Source organism: Ambystoma mexicanum, chromosome 8 (assembly GCF_040938575.1).
Source record: "Ambystoma mexicanum isolate Mex_15411 chromosome 8, UKY_AmexF1_1, whole genome shotgun sequence".
NCBI lineage: Eukaryota > Metazoa > Chordata > Amphibia > Caudata > Ambystomatidae > Ambystoma > Ambystoma mexicanum.
In genome coordinates, this window is record NC_090929.1 from 1098683555 (window position 1) to 1098698114 (window position 14560).

At 49.7% G+C, this 14560-nt stretch overlaps 1 pseudogene; it reads left to right on the top strand.

Moving 5' to 3' along the window:
- The first annotated feature begins 1297 nt into the window (after positions 1 to 1297).
- LOC138475073 (28S ribosomal RNA) lies at positions 1298 to 5247 on the top strand (annotated as a pseudogene).
- The last annotated feature ends 9313 nt before the right edge of the window (positions 5248 to 14560 follow it).

Genomic DNA, 14560 nt, shown 5'->3' on the forward strand with positions numbered 1-14560 from the left:
CTCTCCTCACCAAGCTGGCCCCAGAACCACCATGCCGGCCCGGGGCACGCTCCTCTCTCCGACCCACCAGTGGGTGGGCGCAGGTAGGAGCACCTCAGTCAACAGGGAATTCCCAAGTGAGGGCAGCCAGGAGCCGAGGGAAATCTGGCTTTTCTTGAAGGACGGCTCCCCAGGTGGACAAGGGCTCGGCAAGCAGGGCAAGCTCTGAGCCATGGTGCAGCCGGGCCTACTCGACCGGCAGGTGTTGAGGATCCAGCTGCCCACTGCCATGGGCGAGCGATGGCTAGGCCTGCAGGAGCAACAGGTGCCCTTCTCTCTTGCCCAGGTACCTGGAGCTTGGCCCTGTGCAGCTGGGCTGTGGTTCGAAGACTCTAGCAGCCCCACCTGACCCCCTGTCCATGCTGTATCTGGCCCTCCTCTCTGCCCACCCCCTGAAAAGGGAGCAGGAGATCAAGGTCAGGGAAGACTGAGCGGATCGGGCTGGGTGGGTCGGCATTGGATCGGCCTGCCTCCGTCACCGTGGGAAGCCCCTGTCATGCTACTGCAGAGAGTGGGTAGGCTTCCCCGGCCGAGCACCTGGATTCTTTTTTGGTTTTAAAACCATGATGGTCTTGGCCGACTCACAAGTGGGGAGGCTAGGTGGGGGTGCCGGCTTTCTCGCCTCATGGGCGGGATGGGCGGTGCTGCCTTCCTCCAGCCTCTCCTGCACCGGCAGGTTCTGCCCGACATCTTGAATGAAGAAAAAACTTGCCTGTGACTCTCGGTGGTGGATCACTCGGCTTGTGCATTGATGAAGAACCCAGCTAGCTGTGAGAATTAGTGTGAATTGTAGGACACATTGATCATCGACACTTGTGACTCCAGGTTCCTCCCCGGGCTATGCCTGTCTGAATGTCAATCGCCCAAGGGTTCCCTCCCCAGGGCCTGGGTTGGGCTGTCATAGGAACCCCGTTCCCTTCATCACCCTAAGGTCAGACCCCAATCAGCACCACCGCAGGATCCCTGGATCTGCCTCCCGGCATGCTCAGTAGGGTATGGTGGTGGCGGCTGGGGGCCTTAAAAAGCCTGGCGCGCCTTCACCCTACCCCGGTCACCTGGCAGTGCCATGTGTGGCTGTTTGTGGTGTCCCACGGCTGCCGTTGCAGGATGGCCCTGGAGCGCAGACCTCGCATCCAAGTGGTCTTCGGCCGCAGATCAGGACAGTGCACATTCGGAGCACCTGAGGCGCAAGACTGGGCCAACTCCCCGAACAGCCCTGGGCCAGAGGCCAGCCGCCCCAAGATTCGGTTGCCGACTATGACCTCAGATCAGATGTGGCGACTCATTGAAATTAAGCATATTACTAAGCCGAGGAAATGAAACTAACATGATTCCCTCAGTAAGGGCGAGTGAAAAGGGAAGAGCCATTCGACGAATCCCCGTCTGGCAGCGGGCATGGAAAATGTGGCATACAAAAGACTGACTCCCCAGCGTCGCTCAGGGGGCCCAAGTCCTTCTGATCAAGGCTCACCCCTGCGGACGGTGCTAGGCACGCCGGGATCGGGTCCTCCCGAAGTCAGGTTGCTTGGGAATGGCACCCAATGTGGGTGGTAAACTCCAACTAAGGCTGAATATGGGCGTGAGATTGATAGCCAACAATTACCGTAAAGGAAAGTTGAAAAGAACTTTGAAGAGTGAGTTCAAGAGGGCATGAGACCATCGAGTGGTAAACGGGTGGGGTCAGTGAAGTCCACTCAGAGGATTCAACAAGGCGGACAGGTCGGTCGCCCGGAACAACAGATCCCCTCGTGGGACCACAAGGGCGCATTTCCTCCATGGCAGTGCTCCACGACCAACTCTGGATCCACAGGGAAGACCGCGGTGGGCAGGTGGCTCTCCACTCTGGCAGAGAGTCATACAGCCACCTGGCAGCAGTTTTGCCATATCTGCAGGGGTGAGGGAGATTGACCGCCGCTACGCCCTCCTCTGGCAACCGTCCTTGCCCCTCTGCTCCCGGTGCAAATGTCGACTGGGGTGGACTGTCCTCAGTGCGCCCGACTGCATTGCAGAGCCAGCGGGGAAGCCCACGAAGAGTGCCAGGGGTCTGCAGTAATGTTGGTTGAAACACAGACCAAGGAGTCTAACACGTGCACAAGTTGGAGGGCTGAACAAAACCGTGTGGTGCAATGAAAGTAAGAACCGCCGTGCGCCGGCTGAGGTGGGATCCCGTCTCGCCCACTCTGTCAGGAAGGTGGAGCATGAGTGTATGTGATAGGAACCGAAAGATGATGACCTGTGCCTAGGCAGGGGGTGAAGCAAGAGGAAACTCTGGTAGAGGTCTGTTGAGGTCCTGCCTTGCAAATCAGCCATCTCACCTGAGTATAAGGGTGAAAGACTAATCGAACCATCTAGTAGCTAGTTCCCTCTGAAGTTTCTCAGGATAGCTGGCATTCAGAAAGCCCAGTTTTATCTGGTGAAGCGAATGATTAGAGGTCTTGGGACCGAAACGATCGCAACCTATTCTCAAACTTTAAATGGGTAAAAGCCTGGCTCACTGGCATGGAGCTGGGCATCGAATGCAAGTGCGCAGTGGGCCACTTTCGGTAAGCAGAACTGGCATTGTGGGATGAACTGAATGCCCGGTTAAGACGCCCGATGCCAATGCTCATCAGAGCCCAGAAAAGGTATTTGTTGATATAGACAGCAGGATTGTGGCTATGGAAGTCGGAATCTGCTAAGGAGTGTGCAACAACTCACCTGCCAAATCAACTACCCCTGAAAATGGAGCATAGGTCCCATAACCGGCCATCGCAAACACTGAGAGCCACGGGGGCTAAGCCATGACCAGTAGGAGAGCTGCTGCAGTGTGCACCGAAGCCCAGGTCGAGGGCCCGGGTGGAGCCACCACAGGTGCAGATCTTGGTGGTAGTAGAAAATATTCAAAGAGAACTTTGAAGCCTCAAGTGAAGAAGGGTTCCATGTGAGCAGCAGTTGAACATGGGTCAGTTGGTTTTAAGAGAGGGGCGAGCACTGTTTGGAAGGGACGGGCGATGGCCTCTGTTGCCCTCAGCCGATTGAAAGGGAGTCAGGGTCAGATCTCAGATCCAAGAGTGGCAGAGACGGGTGCCCTCGCTGCATCCAGTACGATAATGCTAATGATCCCAGAGAAGCCGGCGGGAACCACGGGGAGAATTCTCTTTTCTTTGTGAAGGGCAGTGCACCCTGGAATGGGTGCGCCCCAAGAGAGGGTCCTGAGCCTTGGAAATCATTGGAAATCATTGTGGTTCCAGCAGTCTGGTGAGTTCTCACTTGTCCTGGGGGAGGTGGAGTGAATCTTGCATCGGGCCGTACCCATATCGCCAGCAGGTCTCCAAGGTGAAAATCCTCTGGCATGTTGGAACAATGTAGGTAAGGGAAGTCGGCAAGTCAGATCTGCAACTTTGGGATAAGGATTGGCTCTAAGGGATGGATCATCGGGTTGGGACACAAAGCGGGGCTGAGCATGCGCTGAAGCTGGATGAGGCATCTCCCCCACTGGGGGCAGCACTGACTCTGGAGGTGAGCCGGGCCCTTCCTGTGGATCACCCCAGCAGTGGTGGTTGCATCTCTCCGTTCCCCTCCTGGGTTTGGGATCAGCGTTCTGCCTTGGCCAACACCTAGCAGCTGACTTAGAACTGGTGCGGATCCGGGGAATCTGACTGTTTAATTAAAACAAAGCATTGCAAAGGCCCGCGTTGGGTGTTGACACAATGTGATTTTTGCTCAGTGCTCTGAATGTCAAAGTGAAGGAATTCAATGAAGCGCGGGTAAAACAGCAGTACCAACTATGACTCTCTCAAGTTAGCCAAATGCCACATCATCTATTTAGTGATGCGCATGAATGGATGAACAAGATTGCCACTGTTCCTACCTACTATCTAGTGAAACCACAGCCAAGGGAACAGTCTTTGCAGAATGAGCAAGGAAAGAAGACCATTTTGTGCTTGACTCTAGTTTGGCACTGTGTTGAGACATGAGAGGTGTAGGATAAGTGGGAGGCCATTGGGATGCCAGTGAAATACCACTGCTCTTATCAGTTTTTCAGTTGCCTGGTGAGGTGGGGGCGACCCCTGTGGGGCTATCGCTTCTGGCTGCAAACACCCAGCACATACCGGGCGCAGCCTGCTCTGGGGACATTGGCAGGTGGGGGGTTTGACTGGGGCATTTGCCATCGTCAGGAATCAGGGTTGGCAAAGGCCTGGAGTGTGTAAATGCGCCTATTGAGACATTATGGGCTGAATTGGATGTGGAAACTACATTCCCCAACTCATTTACCCTCCCAATCCACAACCTCTCCCTAACCCCTCTTCCCCCCATTGGCTGCCACGTGGCGACCTTTTATCTAAATCAGGCACCTGTGCCAACCACGGTTGGAGGGTCGAGTTCATTCGGCTTCCGTGGTTCAGGGGAGAGTGTGATCTCTCTTCCCTCCAGTGACTGTGATTGTGACATCATCCCCGTAAACCTGTCAAACGAAAACACAAGTGTCCTAAGGCGAGCTCAGGGAGGACAGAAACCTCCAGCAGAGCAGAAGGGCAAAAGCTTGCTTGATCTAGATTTTCAGTCTGAATACAGACAGTGAAAGCGGGGCCTCAGGATCCTACTGACTTTTTGCGTTTCAAGCAGGAGGTGTCATAAAAGTTACCACAAGGATGACTGGCTCGTGGTATGCAAGCGTTCATAGTGACATCACTTTTTGATCCTTCAATGTCAGCTCTTCATATCATTTTGAAGCAGAATGGATTATTCACCCACTGATAGGGAGTGTGAGCTGTGTTTACACTGCCATAAAACAGGTTAGTTTTACCCTACTGATGATGTGTTGTTGCAATAGTAATCCTGCTCAGTACGAGAGGAACCACAGGCTCAGACATTTGGTGTATGTGTTTGGCTGAGGAGCCAATGGGGTGAAGCTATCATCTGTGGGATTATGACTGAACGCCTCTAAGCCAGAATCCCCCCTAAACCGTAACAATACTGCAGCAGTGTGGAGCCTCGGTTTGCCTAGGATAGCCAGGCCCTGGGCCAGTGCGTGGAACCACTCACCTCAGGACTTGAGGGTGGACATAAGGGGGCCACCTCTCTCGTCCATAGTGCACCACATGTTCGTAGGGAGCCTGGTGCTAAATCATGCATAGACAACCTGATTCTGGGTCAGGGTTTCGTAAGTAGCAGAGCAACTACCTCGCTACGATCTATTGAAAGTCATCCTCCGAGCAAAGCTTTTGTCAAAGGCACTGCGATGGTGCTGCAAGGGTCTCTATCCTTCCTCCTGCTGTGCTGCGGGGTGCACAGGAAACTCCCAGCCACCATGGGTGTACCCGTGGGGGTTTGCGGGCTGGGCAGAGAGCGGTATTCTTCCTTCATTGTCGGCCTGGCAGACCAGATGGCCTGGGCCTAGCCGGCGGCAGGCAGAGTGGCTCGGCCCAGCCCCTCGGAGGCAGGTGGGGAAGAGAGGTGGCAGCTTAAGCCCCGGCCCCAGTGTGCAGAGGTAGTGCCTTAGCCCTGGCCCCTGAACGGCGGCGTCAGGATGGGCATGGGCCAATGGCCGCCGGGACATCTGGTTGGGGCTCAACCCCGGCCATCTGGCCAGGGCAGTCGGATCAGATGGCCCGAGTTGCGGCTGGCATGACTGACTCCTACAGTTGTCTCCATTCGGGTTCCATGAACACTTTGGTCAGACATTATTGTAGACTTTCTCGGTATCGAAGCTCAGAAGTACAGATTAAACCCTTCGCACATTGTTAATCTGGGTGGGGTTTCTAAGCTTCCTTGTGTGGTCCATGCCTTCCCGTCCTCTTAGGAACCCTGCGCAGTCTGTGTCCACTCGTTTTCGGATGAAATCCCCAATGGGCTTAGTTAGAATTGTTATCAACACTTAATAGTCTACGGTCAATAAGGAGATTGGCGATAACTAGCACACACTTGAGATCTTGTCCTTTTTTGTGAATTAGAATAATGATAGAACATTCCATTTCATCTGCCAACCTACGTGACAGTCGGCACGATGTGTTGGTGTGCAGGACAGGGTCCAACTCCTCTTGAAGGTGGCAATAACATTTCATAGGAAGAACTTCGGACCTGGTACCTTCTGACTGTATGTCCGAGAGCTGTAACGCTCACCTGGTATCCACAGGGACACCACCCAATCTGGCTGGACTGCTTCCGGCCTGGACCCACTCCCTCAGGTTCTTGTTCTGCCGAGGACCTACTCTGGAATACAGGAGTACTGATTTTAGCTTCTAGTCTCTTTTCCCTTGAGCCCACCTCCCTTGTGGACCCAACGATCCCCTTAGTGTTTTTTCTCACCTTGGTTTTTGATATGGTGCGCTCGCCGTCCTGCTGTTCTATGCAGAGGTGCGTTGTGAATGGGCGCACCGCAACCGAGTTGCTTCACTGGTGCGGGCCCTGTGAGTCCAGTCCTGTTGCAACCGTTTCTTCAGGTAAGTCTGCTGTTTTGACAGCTTGTCCTTAATTGCAATTGCCCCTGTTAATGTCTTTTCCTCCTTTTTCAGATGCAGAAGGAGTTCTGAGGAAGCCGTGCTGGCTGGGGCTGTGCTCGAGATGGTAAGTGAAAGCCTGGAGCGCACTATGTGCTTTTCTTGCTGTTTGCTGACCTATGTTGTCCTTCACTTGCAGGCCGCTGTGATGTTCCGGATTGTAGCTGCTGAGAGGATGCAGAGCGGTGAGTAGATGTTGTTCGAATTGCCTCCGAGGAATTATACATGTTAATCAGTCTTGCCTTTCCTCTTGCAGGTAGACGGATGACCGAAATGGCCTTGAACCAGAAGCAGTTCGAATCAGGTAAGCGTGAGACAGCGATGGTTGTTTAAATGTGAAGAATAAACGCTTACTAATGTTGCCTTTCTATTTTTCCCCCACGTTACAGCGGCCAAGGAAGAGAGCGAGCATTCACCGAGAAGCTGGATGTTCAGGATTCAGGAGCAGATGACAGGAGCTGGCTCACTATCAGGTAAGAGTACTAATGATGTTCTTCTTCTTCTTCTTGAAGGTGTCAGCCCGGAATGCTGAAGATGATCCAAAAGGTTGTGGAGAACGTCACGCTGTGAGAGCAGAGCAACGCGAAGTGTGTTCTCCAGCTTGGGCGTGGCTTATATAGCCTGCAGGTATCCCAGGTGCCTTCAGGCCAGACCACACCCTAAATGCTAGACCGCATGGTTCGGTTCTGGAACTGAACCATGTGGGGGCATCCATGTTGTGCCACTGCCATTGAGAGCTCCAGCTCCCCTGTCTGTCATATGAGTCTGGCGCCAAAGGCACCAGGACTGACTCCAAGAGAGTCTTGGGGGTATGACTGGGCCATTGGGGCCATGATGAGACTCTGTGGTGCGGCCCACGGGGCCTGATTGTCAGGATGAAGGGTAGTGGACATGACAAGAGCTCCATTCCAATTTCCTCCACTGGGATTTCAGCCTTCATCAGCCCCTGGAGGGACATGGGTCCAAGGAAAGAGCCCATATATCACAAGTCACATTCAGCATCAGATGCACTGATGCAGCACATGTTGTACCTGTTGTCTGCTGTGTTATATTAGGAGTCTTTTATTCTATGAAAATCTCCACTGTAGTGGGCTTGCAGCATTTAGCCTTTTCCAGATAATGATGTTTTCTGCCCCGCCAGGTGTAAATCCGAATGTGATCTGAGGGGTGACAGCAAAGGGGAAATGGTTTTGAGGTAAGGTGGCAGAGGTGAAGAAAAGAGAAACAAAGACAACAAAATGATTAGGTTTCACTGGGGTAAAGGGCGGGGGTGTTTAGGGTAGTGGCAAGGGGGACTTTGTAGTCAGTTGTAATACGATCCCATAAAATGTGATCAAGAGCAGAGTAGAAAGACCTGCCCAGGATGACAGGCAATTTTCAGTAAAGGCCATTTTTAGTGCAATGCAAGTGTGATGCTAAAGACAGTCAGAGCATGATAGTGTGACGCCCTTTGGTTTTGCTCAAGTGTGTCCTTGGTGTGTGGAGACCTCTTCCCCAGATAAGATTTTTAAAGATCCTTCATGCCAAAAATGGAGCATCATGTGGGGTTGCCAAGCCAGCTCACATACAGTGCCAGTGCCAATGATTGGAAGTCTACAGGAGAAGGCAGGGAACACAAGAGGGAGAGTGGGATATCTCCACCCCTCTAGTGCCACTGCTAGACCGCTGGAAAAAGAATGGCACTGATTGCAACTCCTGCTTTACCATAAAATCAGTGATGGGATACTCTAATACTCTACCCCCCCAGCACCCTGTTTTCCGACACAAACACTTTTGCACACCACGAAAGACGACAGACAAACACCAAAGCCATTTACCTGACATGTCCCAACGGCAGGGTCAGGCAAAGTCCGGCAATTGACGAGAATCAAACAGACCTGACGGCCCTTTCCCTTCCCCACAGGGATAAAAGATGGAGCACGAGAGCACAATACAAGCAAGGCAGACCACACAATGAGAGATCTAGCTCAGCATGGCAGTTCAATAGGAGGGGAAAGACAGCGCAAACTGAGAGGGTGACAAGGAGAGCAGCGACCTTGCGCTTTCCAACCAAGGCACGTGAAACCTGTACAGAAGGAATTGTAAGACCGCAAACTGTAGCCAGAGTGTGTTGCAGCAGATGCCAACGATACACAGGGTCCTCCTCCGCTGACAACCAAGCCAGGGAGAGACCCTTGCTACCGTGGTACCGGCCTTGACTCCAGAGACAAGAAAAGCCAAGCGGTTCATCACAGCCGGTGAGTTGAGGGGAGAGCCGATAAGAAATCGAACTGTGTTGAACGAAAGTTGCAAGCAGCTGATAGTACAAAGAACTGTTGATACACAAGGGGAAATTAAGCATAGAAGAGTCAAGCACCACGTGGGTGTTCACTCAGGAAACTCTGGGTGATTACCCTGTTGTTGAACTACTGTAACCAGAAAGCCTTGGGAGAAAGGTGAGAAGGGGGTCAAAGTGGTCATACTTAGGTCTAGTAAAACCATTGATTGTGAAGTTAAGGGAAGTGAATCCTGCATCATAAAATTGGCAAGAGTGAACCCGACCGATGGATGCCGATAAAAGGGGATGAAGTCCTAAGTCCCGATTAAGTGTGTTGACAAGAGTGAACCCGGCAGAGGGATGTCCACAGTAAAATGTTTAAAAAGACATTAAGATTCGTGAATGTCACAGATGAAATTGTGTTAAAAGACATAGTGAACCCGACGGAGGGAAGTAGACATTCGAGAAGGGTCTGAGCCTGAAAGAGGGGGATCCAAGGGTGAAAAGGCATCACTCAACATGCAAGCAGAAAGGAACTTTTGTTTATTATTTTGTTGAAGACATCAGGTCCTCGGAGGCAACAGACTTTTTGTAGAAAAGAGACTTAACCACCAAAGGCCCTGACAAGCTAGAAGCAGAACTGTTAACTTGTGCTGGGAAAGCTGAAGCGTGTGCTGTGCTTCAGAGTCCTAACTTGTCCGGTACTCAAAACGTGGGGAAGGGAGACCCAGCTACCACATCCTGACTTATTATTTGTGAACACTTCTTTCTTTCCTGTGAGTCCTATCCCACACTCTTTGTTTATATTTAACGTAAGGATTGGCAATAGGTTTTTCTTAGTATAGGCCCCTTTTATTTGACATGACGCCACTAGGACTGCCTTATTATTATTTGATGCCCGTAGCTTGCTCCCATCTTAGATTTAAGCTTAGATTAGGCGTTGTTCCAACCCGCATATACAGTTTAATAAACACCCTTGAACTGTGATCACTTGTGTCTGTCTTTACTGTTGCCACCATCAGTTCCTTACATATGGTTTCAGGTGTGGGATGTGACTCAATTGAAACTAAATGGGGAACCCTACAATTTCAAAATCTTAGTCAGTGAGCCTCTAACCCTTTCATTACCACCAATGAATCAATAGGGTTTGATATATGCAGTAGTAGGGAAGCTATTATCTCTCCTGGGAAAAGAGGAATGATTCCTACGGACTTGGTCCTGTAACTCCCTTCGGGGTGTTACATCCGATTGGCCCCAAAATCTGGACTAGCATGGAAGTTCGGGATAGACGTCTTATCTGGCGTTCTTGATCCCGACTTCCGGGGATGATGTGAAGGTTCTCTTACAGAATATTGGTGAAATCGCTTTTGAAGTACGTCGGGGAGATCAAATTGCCCAGGAAATTTTAGAAAGAGCACTATTCCCTCTTTTTAAATAAAGTGAACCAGATAAAACAGACAGAGGCAACCTAGGCTTTGGGGACGATGATAAAACCTGTTAACATCAAAGAAAGGAAGGGAGAGGAGCCCACCATATCTATCCCTAGCCTTCACCCAGCGAAAATGATCCAGCTTTCGCTGAAGCCTTTCTAAAAGCAATCCCAGAAGACGAAGGCTTAGAGAAGGGAAGTTCCTTTTTCTTCTTAAAGCAAGGATTGCCTTATAGAAGAGAGACATCTATGGAAGGTCTAGTAAAAGCACAGTTGGTAATACCTAAGAGCCACTGAAAGGTGGTACTGGAGATTACGCATTGCCACCTTACCCGGGGGCATTTAAGACAATCCAAAACCCAGGTGCATATTAGTGGGAAGTTTTACTGGCCAGGTATCCACACTGATATACAAACCTTCCTCCAGACATGCAAAATCTGTCAAAAGAGCAGCACACATATCCCATTACCTACCCCTCTAAACCTGTTGCCACTCATAGAAATCCCCTTTTCAAGGATCGGTATGGACATAATTGGTCCTCTAGAGACATCTCAATTAGGTAATAAAAATGTCCTTGTGATTGTGGATTATGCAATCAGATATCCCAAGGCCTTCCCAATGCAAAAAAATACCACGCAGCAGATCCTCAAACACTTTCTACCGTATTTTTTCCAGAGATGGTTTTCCCATAGAAACACTAACAGACCAGGGTTGAAACTTTATGAGTAATCTTTTGGCCGAAGTCAAAGAGCTACTCCACCCTACGAACATCTGTGTACAATCCTCAGACTGATGGCTTGGTCAAAAGATTCAATGAGACTCTAAAACTGTTTTTTAAGAAAATTGGTAGACAAAGATGGGAAAGACTGGAATGAAATGATCCCGTTGGCACTATTTGCAGTGAACAAAACCCCCAGAGCTTCCACAGGTTTCTCTCCCTTCGAACTGCTCTATGGTAGAGAGCCCAGAGATGTCCTGGACATGCTCCAGGAAACCTGGGAAGAACAAGAGGAGCCCCCCATTCCCATATCACAAACAGCCACCAGAATGTGAGAACACATGAAATTAGTTCAAGGCTATGTTTGCACACAGATATGGAAAAGGCCCAGAGCCAACAAAAATCCACTTATGACAAAAAAGTGAATTTAAGATCATTCTCGATAGGACAGAAAGTACTGGTCCTCTTACCCACCTCAGAAAACCAACTTGTATCCAAGTGGCACAGACCTTATGAAATCGTAGAGCGAACGGGAACCTGTACTTATAAAGTAGCCCAACCGGACAGAAAACATACAATCCAGTTGTATCACGTAAATCTCTTCAAAGAGTGGAAAGAGAACCCGTCAGCCACCCATGCCAAAATAATAGCATGTCTGGTTCCTGAAGAGATAGATAACTTTGAATTAATTTCTCCCAAGCTATGTATTCAACAACAAGAAGATTTAAAAGACATAGGGCCTCATTACACGGTAGGCGGTGGACCAAGGTGCTATTATAGGCGGTGGACCAAGGTGCTATTAGCACCTTGGTCCATGCCGGTAAATTACCGGCACCGCCTTGGCGGAAAGGGGAATTACCGCCCTACTCCAAGGTTGGTGGGGCGGTAATTCCCCCTTCCACCATTGCCCTTCCCCATTCCCATGGGAATGGAGAAGGTGCTAATTACGGTACCGCAAATTTGCGGTGCCGTAATTAGCAACAAGGTCACTTTGCGGGTTGGGTTTTAACGCCTGCAAAAAGCAGGCGTTAAATTCCCCAACCCGCAAAGGGACCTCGTAGTACGGTGGTAAGGGTGACCGTTAACCCTTACCGCCGTCCGTGTAATAAGGCCCATAGTAGTGTCCTTTACCGATGTATTCTCAGAAAAACCAGGCAGAGTGAAAGGCACATACCACTACATTAGAACTCCTAAAGGTAAAGTGGTTCATTTAAAACTGTATTGACTCCCAGAAGCACGTAAACAGATAGTGATCTTCAAGCGCATGGTCCTCTCCTATCGTGTTGGTCACTAAACCTGACCATTCCTGGAGATTCTGCATAGATTTCCATCAAGTTAATGCCATCTGGGACTTCGATGGATATCCCATGCCTCACGTCCATGACCTAATTGATAAACTCGCAGCAGTCACCTTTCTATCTACCCTAGATTTAATCAAAGGGTACTTGCAAGTCTCTGTATACGGGCTGGACAAGGAATAAAAATTGTTTTCCACGCCTCTAAGACTATTTCAATTTAAAGTCCTGCCTTTTGGCTTACACAGTGCACCAGCCACTTTCCAACGCCTCATGGATCACATTTTACAATCCTTCTCTGATTTCTGTGGAGCTTACATTGACAATATCTTCATTTATAGTAAAACATGGGAGGACCATCTCTTCCATCTTTATACCATCAGGAACGTCCTCACTAAAGATGGCCTAACTGCAAATCCAGCTAAGTGCATATTTGCCCAGTCAGTCATTCAATACCTAGGCTTCTGCGTAGAGAATGGGAATGTTCAGCCCCAACATGAGAGGTAAAAGCTGTCTTAGATACACCAACCCCTAAAACCAAAAGAGATCTTAGAGCTTTTCTCAGTTTAATAGGATATTAGCATAGGTTTATCCCCAACTTTTCAGATAAAACAACAAGCGTGACACATAAATAAAAAAATGCTGAACCCCAGAAACTTCATTGGAATGACGAGGATGAGACATGCTACAACACCTTGACACATACTCTGTGCTAGAACCCGATACTTAAGGTAGCCGACTTTTCTAAAGAGTTTATTTTACAAACAGATGCCTCTCTCGCAGGATTAGGAGCAGTCCTGTACCAGGTTTGCAATGCATTAGAACACCCTATATTATTCACCAGCCATAAACTGTTCCCACATGAAAACAATTACTCTGTGTTGGAAATAGAGGCCCTGGCCATTAAATGGGCCATAATCCATCATAGATACTACCTCTTAGGATGAAAATTTAAACTTGTCACAGATCACTCACCTCTACTTTGGATTAGCCAAAGCAAAGGCTCCAATCCTTGTGTCATGCAGTGGTTTCTAGTCCTACAACTCTTTTGTTTCACTGTGGAACACCGAAAAAGAAAAGATCAGGGAAATGTAGATTTTCTTTCCCAGTTCCCCTGTGAAACAAATGTGGCTACATCGCATGGAGGAAGGGTATGGGAGAAACCTGTCTCTCCGGCTAGTCCCCGGAGATCTGTCATCCAGGTGGCCAGGACAGTGCCATAGCTATTGGATCCAGTTCCTGGGAGTGGATCAGTGAGGGAGGATCATCTGGATGGGGCCCTTGGGGAGTGGAAGTGGGACACTGACGGTTGAGATGCAGTATTCCCCCTTCCTATAACATCTTTTCCCCATCCTACCCCATAGGATACTCTAATACTTAACCCCCCACGCCCCTTTTTCTGACATGAACACTTTTTCACACCACGAAAGACGAATGACAAACACCAAAGCCATTTACCTGACATGTCCCAATGCCAGAGTCAGACAAAGTCAGGCAATTGACGAGAATCACACACACCTGACGGCCCTTTCCCTTCCCCACAGGGATAAAAGGTAGAGCAACGAGAGCACAATACAAGCAAGGCAGATCGCTCGATGAGAGAGCTAACTCAGCATGGAGTTCAAGAGGAGGAGGAACAGGGTGCAAATCAAGAGGGTGCCAAGTAGAGAAGTGACCTTGCCCTTTCCGAGCCAGGCCTGTGAAACCTCCACAGAAGGAATCATAAGACCGCGAACAAACGCCAGAGTGTGTTTCAGTAGATGTCAATGGTACACAAGGCCCTCCTCCATTGATAACCAAGCTGAGGGGAGACGCTTGCTACTGGGGTAACGGCCTTGACTCCAGAGACAAGAAAAGGCCAAGCGGTTCATCACAGCCGGTGAATCGTGGGGAGAGCCGATAAGAAACCAAACTGTGTTTGAACAAAAGTAGCAAAACGGCTACTTCAAGAAAATACAAAGCACTGTTTTTTTATACAAGAGGGGAAAACCATCTGTAGAGGAATCAGACACCACGTGGGTGTTCACTTGAGGAACTCTGTGAAATTACCCTATGGTTGAAACTACTGTTACCAGAAGGACTTGGGAACAGCGTGAGAAGAGGGTGAAAGTGGTCATAAGGGGGTCTTGTAAAATCCTCCATATAGTCGAAAGTCTTTGACCGACAAATGAAGATAAAGCTAAGGTAAGTGATTCTGCATCGTAAGAACTGTTTATAGAACTGTGTGAATTGTAAAAGTTGGCAAGAGTGAACCCGATGAAGGGATGGCGATGAACAGGGGGCAAAGTCTGAAGTCCCAATGTACACTGTGTTGACAAGCGTGAACCCGGCAGAGGATTGGTC